Consider the following 5,695-nt stretch of genomic DNA (forward strand, 5'->3'; position numbering starts at 1 on the left):
ATATACAGCTAGAATATAGCAGATGCTCATTAAATGTTTGTTAAATAAATGAGTGGGCTATGGAGAGAAGGGCTGCAGAAGAAACTGGAGGAGTGGCTTTCATGGAAGATTCTATGTAACTTGAAGGGATTTTTGCTCACTTCTGCTTAAAACCCAGCTCTTGAGTCCTTGAGGATGCCATCCTGGAAGCAGCAGAGACATAGCCCTGGCATGGATATCAATATTCTTACCTCAAGTGAATGTGCAGGCAACTGACATCTGCAAGGGGCCAGGGTAGGAGAGAATGACCATGGCTGTGTGGCAATTTAAAGACGACAAATTTCTGAGTCTATGTGTGATACCTCCTGGGAGTCCTTGACTCAGCATTTGTAGGGAACAGAGGCTCTGGCAGCATATAAGAGCGAGTCAATGAAACTGCCAACTGCAGGGCTTCAGACTTCTAGCCTCTGTAATCATGTGAGTCAATTCCTTGTACGAAATCTCTTTGCATGTACAACTTGAACTCAGTTTTGTGAAACTATGGACTGTAACCTGCCAGGCTACTCTGTCCATGGGATTCTCCCATGTGTTTAAATACACACTTAAAACGTATATATGTGAAAGTTGCTCAGTTGTGTCCAACTCTTTGTGACCCCATGGACTATAGTCCATGGAATTCTCCAGGCCAGAATACTGGAGTGGGTAGCCTTTCCCTTCTCTAGGGAATCTTCCCAACCCAGGGATCAAACCCAGGTCTCCTGCATTGCAGGCAGATTCTTTACCAGCTGAGCTACAGGGAAGCCCAAAATGTGTATATTATATATATACACACACACATATGTGTATGTGTAGCTGTGTATGTGTGTGTGCCCATGTATGTGTGTGACCGTGTGTGTGTACAGTATTATCATATTCTGTTTCTCTGGAGAACCCAGACTAAGAACTTAGATCACACAATTGTATGATAAGCACTCCTGGTTGCCTGTCTACCAAGTTTGCTGAGACCCCACCCCCCCGCCACTTCTCAGCAAAGAGACCCGCCCCCCCCTTTCCATTCCCTTGCGAGGAGGACCCACCTCTCCCAACGGAGACTCAAAATGCCAAACCCTCACCTTCCCAGCTCCCAGTACATTCAGAGCACAGGTGAGCAACGCAGACGCTGCCTTGTGAACCTAAAGGAGAGTTTACCAGGGGCTACAAGGAAACATTTCGTTTCTAGAAAAGAAGCCACCAAAGGGGAAATGTTTTCCTCCAGCTCTGGGTAGAGTTGCACTTGCCCAGTGCCGGAAACCTCAGTAAGGTCTAGCCATCAGGACGGAGACATGGCCTTTGTGCTGAGCAGAGCAGAGCAGAAAGAAATAAAACACAAGAGTTCAGAATTCACGAGAATACTGTAGAGCGGCTGAATTAACCATCCAGAAATCACCCTGCCTCCAGATTTCTTATGTGACATAACAGACATTCTCATTGTTTGGGTAAGTGCTCAGTCACTCAGTCGTGTCTGGCTCTTTGTAACCCTTTGGAATGTAGCCTGCCAGCCTCCTCTGTCCATGGGAGTTTTCAGGCAAGAATGCTGAAGTGATTTTCCACTTACTACTCCGGGGGAATCTTCCTAACCCAGGGACTGAACATCCATCTCCTGTCTCCTGTGTTTCCTGCAATGCCTGGGGATTCTTTACCCGCTGAGCCATCAGGGAAGCAAAAAACTGAAATTAAGTCCTTTTAAAGGAAAGTCTGTTTCCTGTACTCAAAAGCATCCTAATCGAATTAGCTGATTTTATTTTCATTAAGAGCTCATATCAAAGGAGGTCTCTTTATCCAGTCAAAGGTATACTTACAGGTTCATTTAGTGTTCTTCATTATTTACAAATAGCAGAGTGAAATGAGAAATATATTTATATATCTATATCCATATTCATCCCTTCATCTTTCTATCCTTCCATCCCTCTGTCCATCTCTTAATCTAGCTATGAGTTCCACAGTCAGAAAAGTTCAGAAGCTGTGATTACTGCCTACTTTTGGAGAATCACAATCAACATTAATGTATTAAAGCCTTTGAGAAGTTCTGCAGTAAAGAAACTTCTTTAACTCCATATTTCCTTGATTTTTGCTTGTTTGTTTGTTTTGTTATTGAATCACAGAACCCTTCTTTGAGCAGACATTTTAACAGCAATCCAATTTGGGAAACATGTACATGACTGTGTAACTCTCTCTCTCCTTAGATCCCACACATACTTTTAAGAGGACAATTGTTCCCTCTGAAGGCAACACTTGTTATTCTGAAGCACTGAAGCAAAACCTCCAGCACATTTGGAATCTGCTTAGATGTTTACAGATAGCTTTGTGTTAATTTCTATACAAAATATATATATATTTCTGGCCTTGGCGTATTGTTTGTGATTCACCACCACATTCTAGGAACCTCCACTCTCACTCATCATCCTGCTTGAGCTAACCATATCTGACACAAACCGTTCTCATTCATGGTGGCCCCATCCCATTTATACCATCCATAGTCCAAGAGGCAATCTTGTGCTTGTGTTTTAACATAAAGTTCAAATCACATGCATACTAACACTACTTCATGAGCAAGAAATTACCACGTCTGGTTCATTGACATTTACTTCTGGGAACCGTTTCAATCAGATTAATCCGTTTATCTAAATAATCTTCCACTCACTTCACAACATCAGAACTCACCAATACATTTTCTACCAATGCTTCCAACCTTCCTTTTTGTAGACTGAAGTGCAGGATTCATTATCACCTGTAGTTCTGCAAACTGGACATTATCAGAGTGTAAGGGAGCTGAAATAAGAGCCTCTATCCCATCAGAGTTTGAGGAAAGGGGGAAAAAAGTGGGGCAGTGGAGATGTCCATCCATCTCTGACATGACTGCTGGAGAGTGTGGCTTAGATGCGCAGTAACAAGTATGCCTTGTATTAGGACTGGTAGCTTATGCTGCAGCAACAACCCAGGAGTGGCAGATTAAAAACAAAGAGTTATTTCTGGTCCGCATCACATGTCCACTTTGGGCCAGCTGAAGCTCTGCTCCATGTCAGCTTCACTCAGGAACACAGCAGTTGCAAAACTGCCAATCCTGGTGGCAGAGAGGGAAATGTTAGTATGGCAAGCCTCACATTGACTCTCAGAGCCTCCACCCAGGGGTGACCACATCCCCTCTGCTCATGTTTCATTGGCCTCATGTGAGCTCCATTACTACGGACCCCCTACCCTGAGCCCCAGAGCTAGAGAGATGTGTTCTCCCAGAGCAGGCCTCACTGGAGAAGCCACGGGCTTTGTCCCACTGCCCTGTCTCCCCTAAGAGCAAAGCCACACATATGCTCTCTACAGACAGATGGATCCCAGAGAGAGAGGGTAACAGGGGATAAACTCCTTAACTCTCCAGTCAGGTGAGAAGCAACCAGCAAAAACAAATCACAACAGGACTTTTGCAAAATAGGTCTTCCACTTACTCATTGTCTTCTGCAGTTTTAAGTTCTTGGTTCACTCTTGAGCTCTCTTCTTCAAGTTCCCCACATTCTTCTCGGTTTGCTTTCCCGTCATTCTAGCCTAATTCATCTCCCTCCTGTAAGAACTGTGAATCCCACTCTACTGCTGGATGCCTGGCTACCTGAGCCAATAATCCAACCCTTGAGTTACTAACAGGAAAACATGATGCTTAGTTCAGTCTGAGAAAAGTCTGTCTGTGACTCACCACCAGAGGTTTCCGATGGAAACACTGAGCAAGTGAATGAATGAAGAAACACCATCGAATGCCCAGTACAGTAGGCACTTCAGTGTGAATTTCAGTGTGAGTTTCCCACCTTCAGCATCTTTGCTGATTCTCGTCCCCCTCCCACAGCAGTATCTTTCATTTGAGCTCTTTCTTTATCCAAATCCCAACAGGTCTCCCAGTGTCAATCAAGCTCAGATCCTACCTCCCCTAGACACATTCCCACATTGACCTATAGTGATGGTGACCCATAGTGATACTCTGTCTACACAACTTGGAGCTCAGGTAGCAGAACCGGGAGATGGTAGAACCAGGAATTGAACCCCTGTACTCTGCCTCCAGAGCCCAGGCACCTGACCTCTACCCTAAAGAACAGATGGGACAAGAAGAGGAGAACTAGGGCCTTCTGAAATCAATCACATAGGGCATACCTTGAGCCAGACAGACTTGGATTCAAGTTCTTGCTTTCCTGCTTGCTAGAGGTTTTATTTTAAGCAAGTTACTTCACCTTTCTGGGCCTTAGTTCCCTCAGCTGTGAAACGGAATAAGGGAGATTAATATATAACACATGTCTGACAACTGTAGACTTGTGATCAGTGTTAGGTGTGAACTGTTCTCCTGTTCTCTCTTCCTCTAAAACCAGAATCTTTATATCAATCAGACTGCACCCCGTCTGTTCACTCTGCACTTTGTTCTCTGGCTTGCAAACACACAGCAAGGTAAGAAAAGTATCTGATAAAGGAGTTTCCAGGCTGGCCAAGCAGTGAAGGGACCACAGATAACTCTGTGCAGCATTGGTACCCAGGAGCACTAAGGCCCCCATGAGACCAGAGTCCCCTGACCTCAACTGAGAGTCAAGATGTGGTTGAGAAGAAAATGCAGTTCCCTGGGTATATATTGTTACTCCTCCTTAAGAGCCTTCCTTTCCTTCCCCTCTTTAGCCCTTTATCAGATATTTCAAATTTATTAATAGGTCCCAAGTCCAACGATGAGCTACGCATAATAAAGCAAACCAATATTTCCTCTACATAAGGACATTCTGTATAAAATGACAGAGACGTGGCATAGCCGCAAAGAGGGCTGAGCTGGTTAAATTCACTTTTACAAAAAGAGGAACTCTCTTCCCTCTGGCGTCACCGCCAACAATACTGCAGGCAATGTAATAGCTTCATGCGAATAGCCGTGTCTGGATCACAAGTCCTGGCCTTCTCTGATGCAAATACTGGTTTGGGTTGCTGGTCTTTCAGCAGAACAGCTATGTGATAAGATGTGGTCTAGAGAGAATCTACCTGGATTTAACTCCTAAACTTGCTTCCTAAATAGCTTCCCTGTTGGCTCACATGGGAAAGAAATAGCCTGCAATGCAGGAGAGCCTGGTTCGATCCCTGGGTCAGGAAGATCCCCTGGAGGAGGGCATGGCAACCCACTCCAGTATTCTTGCTTGGAAAACCCCAAGGACAGAGGAGCCTTAGAGGCTATAGTCCATGGGGTCACACAGAATCAGACATGACTGAAGAGACTTAGCATGCTGACCCAGGGTGGATGGGGGCGGGGAGCTGATGTAGAGGTGGAGCAGTGACAGATACATGGAGAAGTGAGATGGGAAGCTGACCATGAACCCCATGACTGGGCAGTTTCCAAGGAACATAGGACAGTCTTCCACGTACTCACTGAGCACTTCTTGAGGGCGAAACCCCAGTGTGGAGAGCAAAACTCCACAAGTCCTAGTGATACAGATGCTGCAGTCAAAATCTCAGTGGGCTACTGGGTGCCCCGGAGCATATTATTTAACCCTTCAAAGGCTCCACACCTGAGCTTTAAAACATGCTGAAGAGGTTAACAGGACGAAGTCCTACCTGGCACAGAGCAGGCACTTAAACAAGGCTGGTTTCGGGGACTTCCCTGGTGGTCCAATGGTTAAGACTTCACCTTCCAATGCAGCGGGTGTGGGTTTGATCCCTAGTCAGGGAGCTAAGCACC

The 5,695-nt window shown here is 45.4% G+C and overlaps 1 long non-coding RNA gene across 1 annotated transcript; it reads right to left on the reverse strand.

Moving 5' to 3' along the window:
• Positions 1 to 1,583: 1,583 nt before the first annotated feature.
• On the reverse strand, positions 1,584 to 5,628 carry LOC122449575. Its single transcript, XR_006271975.1, has 3 exons — positions 5,572 to 5,628; positions 4,147 to 4,247; positions 1,584 to 3,577 (listed from the first exon to the last, which is right to left on the reverse strand). It is a non-coding gene; the product is annotated as an uncharacterized LOC122449575 (long non-coding RNA).
• Between the last annotated feature and the right edge of the window lie 67 nt (positions 5,629 to 5,695).

This window comes from Cervus canadensis, chromosome 11, assembly GCF_019320065.1.
Source record: "Cervus canadensis isolate Bull #8, Minnesota chromosome 11, ASM1932006v1, whole genome shotgun sequence".
NCBI classification, from domain to species: Eukaryota; Metazoa; Chordata; class Mammalia; order Artiodactyla; family Cervidae; genus Cervus; species Cervus canadensis.